Below are 16188 nucleotides of genomic sequence, written 5' to 3'. Positions count from 1 at the left end.
ATGGCCTGATCCGATCCGAGTCCGACTCGGGCAGGAAAACCGAGTCGGATCAGATTGAGCATTGTTCGGATTAACCTAGATTTCAAGAGAAAATTGACAAAAGAAGTAACAAGCGATCAATGCGTGAAGAAAAGGTTTCTTAACTCCAAACCAGAAGTTTGAAAAAGAAAAACCAGAGAATTTTCAATATGTTTTTTTTTTTTTTTGTTCCACATGAATCACATGTGCCAACTGATAACACTTGTGCAAGATCTGATCTTTCCATCTGGTTGGGAGTAATGTTTATATCCTCCAATTAAAAAGAAAAGGTCATTTTTCTCCTCGTATGACCGACAATTCCAGAAACCTCTAGAAATCTACAAAATATTTGGAATTTCAATTCACAAAAGCAGGAAAAAAAAAAAAAAAAAACTACTAAGGATATTGCAAATCCAAGAAGAAAGAGTTCTACAACGAAAGAGAAAATGCAGAGATACAGTTGAAAGCAGTAAACAGAGATGGAATTGAAAATAGGAAATGCAAAATTCCATTACAAAAGAATATAAATTTCGAATAGAAAAGGGAATACATATCTCTGAAGATTTTTTCAGATTCTCTCAATTCTGAAAAAGGAAGAGAATAACCATTTGAAAAGAATAAAAAAGAAAAAGAAAAAAGAGATGAGAGTTATTTGAAATGCTCTGGCTGCATATGACACTTGATACGCATGCACTTGGAAAATGGTACACGTGGCATCTATTGACTCGAATTTTTCTAAGTTACATGTCAAAAGTAAGATTGGCTGAACAATCATAACCTCTGATTCATGGACACTTGCTTCTTAAAATAAAACCATTGGATATTTTCATTTTTAATTGTCCAATAAAATTCCAACCAATCTAAAAGTCAGGTAATCAAATAAGTACAGTTATTGGTTCATAATGCATCTAAGATATGAGACATAATTTGGACGGTTTAATTTGATTTATAGTATGCCACGTATATAATATTTAAGTAATTTTTAAGCGCCTGCATATCATCATCCATCACACTACCAGAGGATGAAATCCTTTCTCAAAAGCAATGTAAAAACTAAAAAGGGCTGATGTTGGGGAGAGAGAAACGGCGGGTGGAATTGCAGAAGAGATCTCATAATGAGAATTCACCTGTACGTCGTTTAATGGAAACGGATTAGCTACTCCCCCCGACACCCGCCAATGGCTGGTGGTCGGTGCTCTGTGGGCCCCACCATGATGTGTGTGTTTCATCCATGCCATACATATATTTTTTAAGATAATTTTACAATATGAGACAACAAATGAGTTATATCCCAATCTCAGGTGGACCACATTACAGGAAACAGTGTTGAATGACGTTGACCAGTAAAAACATTTTGGGGGCCATAAAAGCTTTGGATCAGGCTGATTTTTATTTTTTCCCTTCATCTAGGCCTGTATGACCTAATCAACAGATTGGATGTCAAATAAAAAGTATAGTGTGCCTTAGGAGGATTTTAATGGTGGATATCCAATCACTATTGTTTTCATGTGGTGTGGTCAATATGAGATTTATATCCCTTTAATTTTTGGTGCAAAAGCCTAAAATGATATGTAAAAATGGATGAACAGAATGGATGAAACACAAACATCATGGTGGGTCCCACATAGCACCGACCACCAGCTATGGGGCTGGTGTAGGGGTGTAGCCAATCCGTTCCCTCATTTAATGCATGGATTCGGGACATGGATTGCGTCCTACCCCCGCCCATCTCTGGCACGAACAGGCAGATCTGCGGGTGGGCCCATCATGATGCATCCGTTTATCCAAGCCGTCCATCCCTTTTCTGTTATCATTTTAAGGCCTAAATGCAAAAACGAGGCACATTCAACGCTTAAGTGGACCACACCAAAGATTACTCTTGCGCTTAGTGCAACTGTCATTTAATGCCTCATGTGTTTAATGCAACCGAGCTTATTATTTGTCGTGGTCAGCTTAATCGTAGGATCTGCCTCATTTTTGTATCCATGCCTTAAAATTACAAGAGAAAAGGGATGGACGGCTTGGATAAACAGATACATAATGGTCGGCCCACCCACAAAACTGCCCGTTCGGGGCGGAGACGGGCAAGGGTAGGATGCAATAGCTTGAGCAGGTACTCTTTGCTTACTTCGCTTCTCTGTCACACGTGCGACATTTGAGTTGTTCTTCTGGCCTCCTCCCCTTTGTATGCCACGTGCAGCAACCATGATCGTTTGATGGGTGAACTATCTCTTGTCTCCCTCTCATTTTCTAACCCACACAAGTTCACAGAGACAGTTTCCGTCTGCTTCTCTACGATCGGTTCTTCCATTTCACACCCAAGTTAATCACATGGTTGAAAGCAAAAGCTTCTTGCATACCACTACAAAGGTAAATAGCTGAAACCTGTTTCAAAACCCATTTCAAATATAGACGGTTCGGATCAAGTCAGTCCGAATCGGATCCAATCGGATCGGATTCCGGATCGGGTCGGTTCGGAACAGGGCCTATCCAGATTCGACCTGAAAAAAATTCGAATCTGGATCATCCTGACTGATCCTGACCGATCCTGACCATCGGTTCTGTTCAAATCGGGTCAGATCGGGTCTGATCCACCGGTTCGGGTATGAAATGCCCAGCTCTAGTGGGTAGGGGTGTACATGAACCGAGCTAGCTCGATTAGCTCGCTTAGCTCCACTAGAAAAAGCTTGATTCGACTCGGTTTGAAGCTGAGTTCGAGCCAAGTCGAGCTGGATCGAACCCAGCTCGAATCGAACTCAGATCGAACCAGCTCAGTGACTCGGTTACTTTGATATTGATGTTGCTCACCAAGTGTTTGATGAAATGAGTCAAAGAAGTGTGGCTGGCGGCAAGGAAGGTATGTATATGAAACCAAACCCTTTTTTTCTTGATTTTTATGTTGCTTAGAAGGTGTTTGATAAAATACCTGTAAAAGCATTGTTGCTGTCTCAAATACAATAAGATTTTGAAGGTGCAGTCCAAGTGTTTGTGAAAATGCTACAATTGTGAACTCGGCTCGAACTGGCCCGAGCTATTGACTGAAACGAGCCGAGTTGGCCAGTTAAGCTCGAGGACCGAGCCAAGCCGAGTTCAGGCTGAGGTCAGCTAGTGGCTGAGCTGAGTCGAGCTGAGGCCAGCTCGACTAGGTTCGACTCGATGTACACCCCTAATGGTGGGCGATCAATTACCATTGTTTTCTTATAGTGTGATCCACTTGAGATTTGAATACGACATGAGCCCAAAAATTATATGAAAAGGTAGATGAACGGTGTGGATAAAACACATATATCTTTGGGGGGGGGGGGGGGGCGCACGCTCATAGAGCACTGTCTAGAAGGGCTAAAAGTTGGGCGGGTTCAACCTGACCGACCCATGATCAATCGGATATTGGGTTGGGCTCGGGTAGGATGTATCGGGTTCAATCTTGGGCTTGGGCTATACAAACACAAACCTCATAAAACTTGAGTTGAGCTCGGGCTGAGGTCTCAAGTTTGCCCGAACCATTTCGAACCTATCGATATATAAGTTAGTTATAAATTATAATTGAGTGTTGATTGTCTATGTTGAAGGCACATGAAATTCCAATGTCGTCGGGTTTCATTGATCCACGTCATTTTTATAACTCTAAGGTAACAAGATACCCTATATTTCTCTCTCCCAAATGGTTTGCATGCTACACAACACAACTTTTAAATGAATAGTTGTCCTATATTTTAACTTGTTTGTTTAAAAACATAGCATTTTTTTTACAATAAATAACTATATATATAATAAATAAAATCGTAGCTATAAAAAATAAGATGTGTACTGTAAACACAATACACTAACGTAATAACAAAAATATTAGCATGTATTCACCTGATCAACCTGACCAAGCCCACTTGGGTTGAGAATTCCCAAACTGGGGTTGGGTTAGGGTTGAGTAGGAATCTTGGGTTGGGTTAGGGTTGAGCACAAACCAACCCCCGACTTTCAGCCCTACTGTCCAGTAACCACCTCCCTCCCTGACATGACGCTGCCACCAGCGAGGTGGCTAGTGGTTGGTTTATGTGGACCCCACCATGATGTTTATGTTTTATCCAAACCGTCCATCCATTTTGAAAGATAATTTTAGGGCTTGATTCCAAAAACGAGTTGCATCTAAATCTTAGTTGTACCACACCATGGGAAACAGTAGTAATTGAATGTCCACCATTAAAAACCTATTAGAACCCACTGTAATGGTTATTTTTCATGTTGATTATGTCATGCGGACTTCGACGAAGAGAAAATATATACTGACTTGACCCAAAACTTTGTGGCCCCCAAGAAGTTTATAATGGTGGCCGTTTAATCAACACTGTGCAGTCCACTTGAGGTTTGGATCAACCTCATTTTTGGTCTCATGCCAAAAATGATCAGTAAGAATGCGTGGCGGACGACATGGATGAAACACATACATTATGGTGGCCCATAAAGCCCCGACCACTAGCCATTGGCTAGTGGCAGGGTCAATAGCCAAGGACGCGGATTGCGTCCTACCCTACCCGGATGGTAATCTGTTTGTATATAGCTCTATGGGACCCACAGTGATGTAAGTCTCTTATCCATGCCATTCATTGCTTTCTTAGATCATTTCAATATATCATCTTAAAAATGAAACAGGTCCATAGCTCCAGTGAACCACACCAACGGAAGCTGCCGTGATAATGACACCACCGTTGAAACCTTTCTAAGGGCCACCGTGATGTTTTTTTTACCATCCAACCTATTAATAAGATCATGTAGACTTGGATGAAGTGAAAACACAAATATCAGCTTGATCCGAACTCCCAAAAAGTTTTTAATGGCGGACATTCAATCCCCACTTTGTGGTCCACTTAAGACATGTACTTGCCTCACTTTTAGGATAATATTTTAAAATTATTTAAGAAAATGGTTAACGGCGTGGATAAAACACCTACATCACAGTGGGCCCCATGGAGCCCTACCCGGACAGATTACCGTCCGGGCGGGGGTTGGACGCAATCCGCGTCCCAATAGCCAATCCGTTTCCAGTAGGCAATCTGCATTGAGAAATTTACGACTGTGGACCCCACCTTTTATCCAGCGATTTTTACGAAGTAATACAAACTTAGACCTGCTCTTGCGGACAGTGAATTTGAGGATGAAACTACCCCTCCTCTCCACTGTGTTGCTTTCAATCTCGTTTCTTTCACCCCTTTCCACTGCGTTGCTTTCACTATTGATTTCATTGCCGTTTTCACCCTCTTTCTTCACTCCGTTCCAGTAAGGGCCTGTTTGGCCAAGCAAATCTCATGGGATTAGGAGGGATGGGATGGATTTTAAGGTAATGATGGTGGTGTTAGTGCATTGGAAAAAGATCTATGGGATTGCTATATCCTGGGACAAGTTCACTGGGTCTGTTTGGCACACCTGGCATATCTCGAGATTTTACTTTCCAATCCGTCCAACCAAGGGATGGGATCAATTTTAAGGTAATGATGGTGATGTCGGTGGATTGTTTTAAGATCTATGGGATTGCTTATATCCCTCCTTTTCAACATAGACCTATGGCTACGGATTGTAACCGTAGCCATAGGTACCGCTAACCCATAGCCATAGTTACCGTGGTCCAGGTACCCAATCGACTGGGTCAGCTAGTTGGGGTCGACTGGGTCAATTATCTTACCCACTTGTTTTTTAGATTTGTCTCATTTTTTGTCTTATATCATAATGAGAGTAGTCAATTTATTTTTTTAGATTTGTCTCATTTTTTGTCTTATACCATAACGAGAGTAGTCAAAATGAATTGACGTGAGACCCACATAGCTTTCAATAGTAAGGAGTTCTTGCCCTAAGTTGTTGTGGACAATCTGCATCCCTTTGGATTATAGGGAATTCATATAACCCTAGGTTACAGCCAAGTTGCATAACTTTTAGAAAATTTAGTTTGCATATGGCTCAATTGAGTTTCAAAACTCCCTATTTGAGTAACTTAGTTAGAGTCGAACAGTCGTACTAGGGCCTTTTATAAAGCCGCTATAATATGTGTGTTTTATTTAAGTTGTTCGTTCATTTTGAAAATCATTTTAGAACACAAGCTTAAAAAGAAAATGGATTAAAAAAAAAAAAAAACACAAGTAAATCACACCCACATCACAAGAATCAATAATGATGATGATATTGCTGTTGAAACCTTCTTAGAGGCCATCATGATATATATTTGTCATTAAACCTATTCATAAAATATTGTAAAGCTAGTTAAAAGGAAAATATAAAAATATCAACTTGATCCAAAACTCCTTGAGCCCCTAAAAGAGGTTTTTGGCAAGTTGTGTTCAAGCCTCACCATGTGGCGTGATCTACTTTAGCACTAGAGCTTCTTCATTTATTTTATCATCAAAACCTTCCTAGTAATTCAGCGAGGGAACCTAGGAATTGAGCGAGGGAACTTAGGAATCGAGCGAGACAACCTAGGAATCGAGCGAGGCAACCTAAAAATTGAGCGAGGGAACCTTGAAATTCAGTGAGGTAACTTAGAACTTGTACGAGGTAACATAGAAATTGAGCTTGGGCTTGGGATTACAACAGAATATTCGTCACCTTCTCAAATCACCATTTCAGTGTATACCTAGAGCTTGGGTTTGGGATTACAGCAGAATATTTGTCACCTGCTATCACGCCCAAAAATTCTGGTACAGAGTGTGCACCCTCAGACCCGAGTTTCAGTTCATAACTCGTACACAAAGTGTACTAATTTAATTCTTTAATCGGTTTAATCAAAGATGATAATTATATTCAATATAGGGTCCACCATAATCTCAATCACACATACATAATACTTAGCACCAATCAACTAAACAAATATAAATCTTGACGACCCTTAAAATAAAATGAACCTTAAAATCATTCACTTATTATACCATTATACTATAATGATATTTATTCTATGCTAACATTATTTCAAAGAAATAAATCTAAATAATTGCTTAAAGTCTCAAAATAAATACTAGTATGCATTATCAAACTATGCTAACAAAATAAAACATATAATAAAAAATTGTCTAATGCCGTCACTTCATCTTCAGATAAGTATGCCCATGTTTCAGGTGGGTCATGTTCAGGTACAGTAGATCCTTCTGGTTCTTGCGTCACATCATCTGCTAATAGCTCCTCTGTACGATTTTTCCATCAATAAAAATATAAGCTGGCCAGGCTTAGTGATATAACCCAGTATGGTTCATAATCATAGCAATTAAAATAATACATAAATACATGTACAATGATATGAATGTAAAATGATGTATGAATGCATCAGATGGGATGATTGTCCATCTGCTTGGGTTGGAGGTCGTCAACCCACAACCACCTGTTGGGTAGGCTTCCACCTTTCAGTAGGCTTGGGCATAGCCCGCATCTGATAACGCTCTATCAGGATAGACATTTCTTCCAGGGAGGGCCCCTAGGATCGACCATGCATTATGCAATGCAATGAATGAGGGATGATATGTAAATACATATTTTTTATATTTGGCATAGTTGTCTTGATTAAAATATTCACATATAAATTTATCGTACAATTATCATATCAAAATATTCAAACCAGTAAATTAATCAAACAATTACAATGATTTATTTTAATTTTAATAAATTATGAGACAAGTTGGGTTACTCACCTGAGTTTGGTAGTATTGACTCTGCAATGTAATTAGGTTGATTTGAATTTCGGGGTCCTATCAAATATCAACGATATTATTATTCATTTATTTGTATTACATGGTGGGGTCCACCTTTGATTAACATTCTAAGTGGCCAAATCTAAAATAATCAAATAATTAAAATTATATGTTTATGTAAATTTAATTATTAAGATTTAGATTTTCTTTTTAAGATCCTGAAATTGAATGTTAAATAATTAATCGGGGTGGCCCACCGGATGATTGGATCATCCAGATTCTTAAGATATTATCATGTTTTGCCTCTACACATTAGATGGATGGTGTGGATCTAACCACACATACACCGATGGCTCATCTTGACCTTTTACGCCAAGTGATACCAACACTTGCGCAAAAATCTAAGATTCTTTTATTAAATACTTTTAGATCTGACTAATGTGGCCTATCTGATTGTTAGATTGATCTAAAAATTATGGCCCTTGTATATTTTGCCCTTAAGGATCATATGATCTGTGCAGATCTATCTTAGCACAATCAGATTCCATCCATTTACTTGATTCCTAAAATATTACTAATTAGACTGAAATCATAAAAACATCACTTTATTAAAATTGACTCTACACACCTATACAATGATGGTGTGGATGATCCACGCCATCCATTGTATAGATCAAGAAGAAATTAACAATATAATAAAAAGTTAAAAAGATCTAACAATTAGAACTTACCTGATCGAGCCTTCTTAGAATTTCCTCTTCCTTTTACTTTAGGGCTTCATATCTCCTTTTTTTTTTTTAATGTAGAAACTTCTGTATCCATTTTTAAAGAAAATTCTTATAAGATAGGATGAGCACATCCTCCCTTATCCTGAATTTGAATTCTTTTATGATATTTAATAAAAAAAATTTATTATTACTACTTCAAGAATCGATCCCTTTAGCCTACTATCATGTTTCTCCACTCCTCCCTTCACCTTGTCAAACCACCATTTCAGTATACACCTAGAGCTTGGGTTTGGGATTATAGCAGAATATTCGTCACCTGCAAAATTGAATTGAAAAATATATCAAACATAAAATTCACAAGATAATTATAGTGTACAAAATCTGACATAATTGAAAACAATGTAACATTTCATGAATTTGAACAAGCTTCATATGAAATCGAGATAGAAATTTAGTGAGGAAATACCAAAAATTGAATGAGACAAACTATCAAAATAAGCGAGGCAAACTATAATTTGAGTGGGGCAAACTGAAAATTGAGCGAGGAAAACTGGATATTGAGCAGGACAAACTAGATATTTAGCGGGGCAAACATGAAATTCAACAGGGCAAACTAGAAATTTAGTGGGGAAAACATGAAATTGAGCGGGGTAAACATGAAATTGAGCAGGGGAAACTAGAAAATTAGCGGGGCAAACTGAAAATTGAGCGAGGCAAATATGAAATTCAGCAGGGCAAAATAGAAATTGAGCCGGGCAAACTAAAAATTCAGCAAGGCAAACTGGAAATTGAGCGGGGCAAACTTGAAATTGAGTGGGGCAAACTAGAATTTGAGCGGGGCAAACTAGAAATTGAGCGAGACAAACATGAAATTCAGCGAGGGAAAAGATGCCTACTTTAGTTTGAATGCCATGGATCAAGATAGCTGGTGTGTATATAGAATACCTCGTACACCTGATGCAATGGATAAAATAGTACCGATACAGGGGAGTTTGGATTGTAACTTGATATAAGCTACCTATGCGTTAAGTAGCTTATCTTAGTCCCTACTTCTTAAACTGAAGTGATTAAGTAACTTTAAGTAAAAAAAAGTTACTTATAATTCCTCTTAAACCGACCCTACATTTAGCAGAACACTTTCTCTAGTTACAGTAGATAGAGCTTTAGGAAATGTTAAATTATTTGCAGTCAATTTGTACACCTCTTCCATATCCAACACAACTCCCAACAAATTGAACTCAGCGGTATAACAACCAAACTTGTTTCCTTAGGATGTTTCATCGATAACAGGAAGGTTTGTTATTTGTAAAAGAGCTGTTGTAATGGATGGAAGGAAAACCGACCCAAATGGGGTTACATACCCTTTAGAGCTCTTCATCCATTCCCCCTTTTTCAGAGTTCTCAAAAAATCATCATCGAATTTCCCCCTCTTCTTTAAGTACCTAATAAACTGCAGCAATAAAATTCCATGTTTACTAGTAATTCTTGGTGAAGGAAGAGATGTAACATGATTGATTATTAGTCTACATACGTGCACTGACCCAAACCACTCCCCAATCAATTTCAGCTTATCCATGATTGATTATTAGTCTATATACATGATTGCTAGTAATTCTTGTGCCTCTTTTTTACAGTAGGACAGATTGGAAGGTAAAATCTCGGAATATGATGGGCATGCCAAACAGACTCAGTGAACCTGTCCCGGGATATAACAATTCCATGGAGGTCCCGACCTTTGATCCAAGCATTGAGAAGGTCCCGACCTTTCCTCAAATGAATCTGCATCCCTGATATGGCCTAGATATCTAGTCCGGACAACTAAATAGTACAAATCTTCAATACAGATGATTGGAACTTAAGGTAGGATCCTCGTGCTCTTTAATCTACCAGCATGGAACTCTCTTCTTAAAAGCATGGAAGTAAAGATTTATAATCACATTTATAATCTGGAAGGATTGAAACGATAATTGAATTTCAATCCTTCGTTGATTAGCTCATATGGTGGTATCTAAACTCTAGGCACAATAGCAATAAGAAACATGGATTGAAATCACACTAATAATAACCCATGTCATGTATTGAAACTATAAAACTCTAGGCACAATAGCAGTGAGAAGCATCATATCTAAAGTACTTGAAGCCCCATCATGCTTGTAGCAGTAGCACCATGGTTGTCAAGGTTATGATGTGCGTCAAACAACTTAAGGACTAAAGAGTTCCAGTAATCCAACCATACATGAAATTAAGCGTGGCAAACATGAAATTCTGCGGGGAAGCATGAAATTGAGCGGGGCAAACATGAAATTGAGCGGGGCAAACTAGAAAATCAGCAGGGCAAACATGAAATTGAGCGGGGCAAATTAGAAATTGAGCGAGGCAAACATGAAATTGAGCGGAGCAAGCTAGAAATTCAAGGGGGGAAACATGAAATTCCGCAGGGGAAACATGAAATTCAGCGGGGAAACATGAAATTGAGCAGAGCAAATATGAATTTCAGCGAGGCAAACGTGAAATTGAGGGAGGCAAAGTAGAAAATCAGTGGGGTAAACATGAAATTGAGCGGGGCAAACTAGAAAATCAGCGGGGCAAACATGAAATTGAGCGGGGCAAACATGAAATTGAGCGGGGCAAACTGAAAATTGAGCAGGGGAAACATGAAATTGAGCGGTGGAAACATGAAATTTAGCAGGGCAAACATGAAATTGAGCAGGGCAAACTAGAAATTTAGCGGGACAAACATGAAATTGAGTAGGGCTAGCTAGAAATCCAACGGGGGAAACATGAAATTCCACAGGGGAAACATGAAATTCAGCGGGGGAAATATGAAATTGAGCCGGGCAAACATGAATTTCAGTGGGGCAAATGTGAAATTGAGCAGGGCAAAATAGAAAATCAGTGGGGTAAACATGAAATTGAGCGGGGCAAACTTAACAGATAATTTTATGATGGACAACACCACATGATAATTTAAACATATCCAATGTTCAAATGGACAACACCACATGATAATTTTGAATTGAACTTCTACTGTTAATCATTTCTTAGGAGCCACGGAAGTTTTGGATCAAGCTTATAATTGTGTTTTCTATTAATCCATGTCTGTATGATCTTATGAACAAGTTTGATAACAAACAAACATCACTGGATAAAAGGTGGGGTCCACAGTTGTAAATTTCTCCTATGTAAATCATCGCGCTGAGAGAACTTTGAAACTCTAGTAGAGATTAATGATTCATAAGTCTGCACTCAAAATTGTACACGTGAAATACATGTGGCTCAAAACAAACTGTCAAAATCGTGGATCTACTTTAGACGTTTCATAAGAAACATGTTTTTTTAATTAGCCGGTTGTTTAGACACCTAACAAACTTGAAAATTAGCTTTATTGTCCGGATTCAACAAACAATGTTCACTAATACGTTAATCACTTATCCGTAGTGCGTCTCACAATTTGGATGGTTTCCTTGAATTAAGCGCATTCTACACGTGCGATATATAAGTGCAGGTGATGAAACCATAGCATTCGCCTTGAATTAAGCGCATTCTACACATACAATTCCAGTTTGCCTCGTTCAATTTCTAGTTTGCCCCGCTCAATTTCTAGTTTGCCCTACTCAATTTCTAGTCCCCCCCCCTCCCCCCTGCGAATTTCATGTTTGCCCTACTGAATTTCATGTTTGCCCGCTCAATTTCATGTTTGCCCCACTGAAATTCAAGTTTGTCCCACTGAAATTCAAGTTTGCCCCGCTCAATTTCATGTTTTCCCCGCTCAATTTCCAGTTTAGCCTGGTCAATTTCATGTTTGCCCCGCTCAATTTCATGTTTGCTCACTGAATTTCATGTTTGCCTCGCTCAATGTCATGTTTGCCCCACTGAAATTCATGTTTTCCCTGTTGAAATTCATGTTTGCCCCGCTGAATTTCAAGTTTGCCCTGCTGAATTTCATGTTTGCCCCACTGAATTTCATGCTTGCCCCGCTCAATTTCCAGTTTGGCCCGCTCAATTTCATGTTTGCCCCGCTTAATTTCATTTTTTTTCCGCTGAAATTCAAGTTTGCCCTGTTGAATTTCATGTTTGCACCGCTGAATTTCATGCTTGCCCTGCCCCGCTCAATTTGCAGTTTGCTACACTCAAATTCTAGTTTGCCTCATTTATTTTGATAGTTTGTGTCTCAAAATTTTCGGTAGTTCCTCGCTCAATTTCTATCTCGATTTCATATGAAGCTTGTTCCAATTCATGAAATGCTACATTGTTTTCAATTGGCAAAAGGAAAAATAAGTAGAAGAGACTACTAAAGATGGTCTATGCTGATGAAATGGCCGTGTTCTTGACAATACTTTAGACCTAGACAGTCATGAACAGTCATGAGAAAAAATAGACTACTATTAAATGGTTGTATGGTCAATAGGTTGTGAATGAAGAATTATTAAGTAAAAACTCAACAATTTGAGAGATCCCACTTCTCATCCCGTTTATTAAAGGAGAACCAGAATGGCACTGAAGCCGTCATATTACAAAGTTTCTCCGTACTTGACCTAAACAGTCATGAGAAAAAATAGACTACTATTAAATGGTTGTATAGTCATGCTTGCCCCACTCAATTTTCAGTTTGCCCCACTGAATTTCATGCTTGCCCCGCTCAAATAACCAATCTGCCCTCCTAGCCTGCCTCTGGCGATGGAATTCGGTAAATTGTACGAGGTTACCTTTCTAGTTTATTCTAATGTCAGATCGGCTTTCATTACTTCTGGCAAAGGAGCATATATTGATAATATCGAAGTTCAAAACTCTAAGGAATTTTAATCCTTGATGTCAGGACAATCATTCCATCATCTTTTAACTTTTTCCAAGGAATTCAGTAGTCTCAACTCTTTTCGAAGAATCTTTAATTTTAGCATGCTAAAGCTATGTGGGGCCAGATTGATTTAATGAATCTGTAACTAGAGCCCGCTCTTATGATTCACTTAAAAGAAACTCCACTGCTGTATTCCTGACAAAGGTTTTTCCAAGTTTAAACCAGTGGATTTCTATGTCACCAATATACTATCCAACACTGAACTGCAAAAAAGATGAAAAAATAAGAAAATTACTGATTACCTAGCAAGTCCCAAAATAGTGGGATGAGTTTTTCTACTTTATCAGTGGGATGAGTATGACCTACCTCTATATCTCGTCCAAATATTTGTTCTTGCACAACAATGAAAGATGACTTCCCTTCAAATGAACTTAAGACACAACTAACAAGAAGTTTCGTCACTTTAGAACCTCCTGCATGATGTCTTGTTACCACTTAGTTCAACAATTTAAGCTCCTTCATTTTCAGTTTGCTAACTTGTATTTTGCACTTCAATGCTAACACGCAAGCCTACAATCATTTGTCAATGCTCCATGAACACAATCCACAATTAATGTTATAAAGAGGGAGATAAATTGACTAAGATGTTCATTTTGGGATATTTCCCTTCATGTATTATTCGGGTATTCCGATATTTGCCCCGCTTAAATTCCAGTTTGCCCCTCTCATATTTTAGTTTGTCCCACTGAATTTCTAGGTTGCCTCGCTCAATTTCTAGTTTGCCCCGCTCAATTTCCAGTTTCCTCCGCTGAAATTCAAGTTTGCACCGCTGAAATTCAAGTTTGCCCCGCTGAATTTCATATTTGCCCCGCTGAATTTCATGTCTACCCCGCTCAATTTTTAGTTTGCCCCGCTGAATTCCTAGTTTGCCCTGCTCAATTTCTAGTTTGCCCCGCTCAATTTCTGGTTTCCCCCGCTAAATTTCATGTTTGCCCCGCTCAATTTCATGTTCGCCCCGCTCAATTTCATGCTTGCCCTGCTCAAATTTCAGTTTGCCCCCCTCAATTTCATGCTTGCCCCGCTGAATTTCATGCTCGCCCCACTTAATTTTCAATTTGCACAGCTCAATTTCATGTTTTCCCCGCTCAATGTCATGCTTGCCCTGCCCAAATTTCAGTTTGCCCAACTAAATTTCATGTTTGCCCCCGCTCAATTTAACTAGTGTGAGTTTTCAAGAAACTTGCCTGAGTTTTTGTTTTAGTTGACTCAACTCGACAGGGTTTGAGTCGAATTTGTATTTTAAAAGTATGATCTCAAAATTGAAGAACCCAAGATTTTCTACAAAAGTGGTTAAATTCTCTTTCAATTTTTGCAGAAACTCCATTTTCAACATCATTTAGCACATGGGTTTTGTTTATGATAATCTAATAGGAATGATGACTCGAGAACATACCAATAAACAATAAACAATGGCCTGGATATAATGTTTATATTAAAAAATTGAAGAATTTTTGCTCGGAATTGTTTGGTAAGAAATGAAAAGATTCTTATCTCACCACCAACAAATAAGCAATTCCTCGGTTAGATTAATAGAATGGTTAGTTAGTTCATGTATGCTCTTCAAATTACAATAAGATATTTAAGATATCACAACGACTTTAAAACATATAGTTAAACTGAGTTTTCTTGAGAAAATTAGTCTTGATCATTAAGGTTGCAGGACGGACCATTAATCAATCTAACATGTTCGATAAAGATATAACTGTTTGCATTAATATCTCATGTATAGAAAAAGGACAAAACACATTGAGATAGATCAACTTGCATTCATATCTTAGCTGTAGAACAAGGACAAAACACATCGAGATGGACCATCATTTTATCCAGGTAAAAGGTGTTAGTACAAATGCATTCAATACAAAATGTTGCAATCATCCACCTTAATCACCAACTACATGTCAACATTGCTTATGTACTCATGGGTTATCAGCGATGTAGATTTTTCATATAACCACTCCAAAATGAGACAACCAACATAGGAATTTGATAGCTACATAATGCATGCACAATTGCTGATGAAGCATAACCCAAATATCACATTGAGATGGTGATATTAATAGTCGGATTTTGGATCACTAGCTATTTTACTATAACCCTCCATTTGATGTCCATCAATTGGATGGTTAGGATTATATGATCAATTTGAATTTAGAGACATAGAACCAAACTAGTTTTCTCATTCAAAAATCGAAGAAAATGGCTAATTAATACACACACACACACACACACACACATATAAAAACATGAGTAGTGCATGAATACTTGATTGTGGAAAATAATTCAAAAATTACATTGAGAAGATGATGCTAATAATCTAATTTTACCTTGAAAAGCCACATCCTACTGACCCAGTCGACCCCAAGTCACTGTCCCACCGACCCAGTTGACTTCAATTCAATGTCTTGTCCCACGGTTGGGTTGGCTGGCAGATCGCTACGTCACCTATCGCTACGGTTATAATCCGTAGCTATATAGGGCAACCAAAATCCATTATCATAAACCGGCTTACTTAAACAACAGGGGTATTTTTGTGCTCATATTCGCTATCCGTACGAGAAGGTCTAAGTTCGTATGTTAAGTTTGTATTGTTTGCTTACTTAAAAAACAGGGGTATTTTTGTGCTCATATTCGCTGTCCGTACGAGAAGGTCTACGTTCGTATGTTAAGTTTGTATTGTTTTCTAAAAACCGCTGGATAAAAGGTAGGGTCAACAGTCGTAAAATTCTCTAACGCATTCGCCGACGCGGATTTTCACTCTTCTGCACAAGTTCCTCCAACTGGGACAAGGTGGAGCCCACCGTGATATTTATGAGAAACTTATTCCATCCATACGTTTTACGTTCCGAGAATTCATTTTTAGTACATCCTACCGAAAATGAGGGGGATAAAAAATTCAAGTGGGCCACACAGAGGAAATAGTTGGGATTAA

This window comes from Magnolia sinica, chromosome 3 (assembly GCF_029962835.1).
Source record: "Magnolia sinica isolate HGM2019 chromosome 3, MsV1, whole genome shotgun sequence".
Taxonomy (NCBI): domain Eukaryota; kingdom Viridiplantae; phylum Streptophyta; class Magnoliopsida; order Magnoliales; family Magnoliaceae; genus Magnolia; species Magnolia sinica.
Note: the sequence above shows the minus strand (reverse complement) of the source record.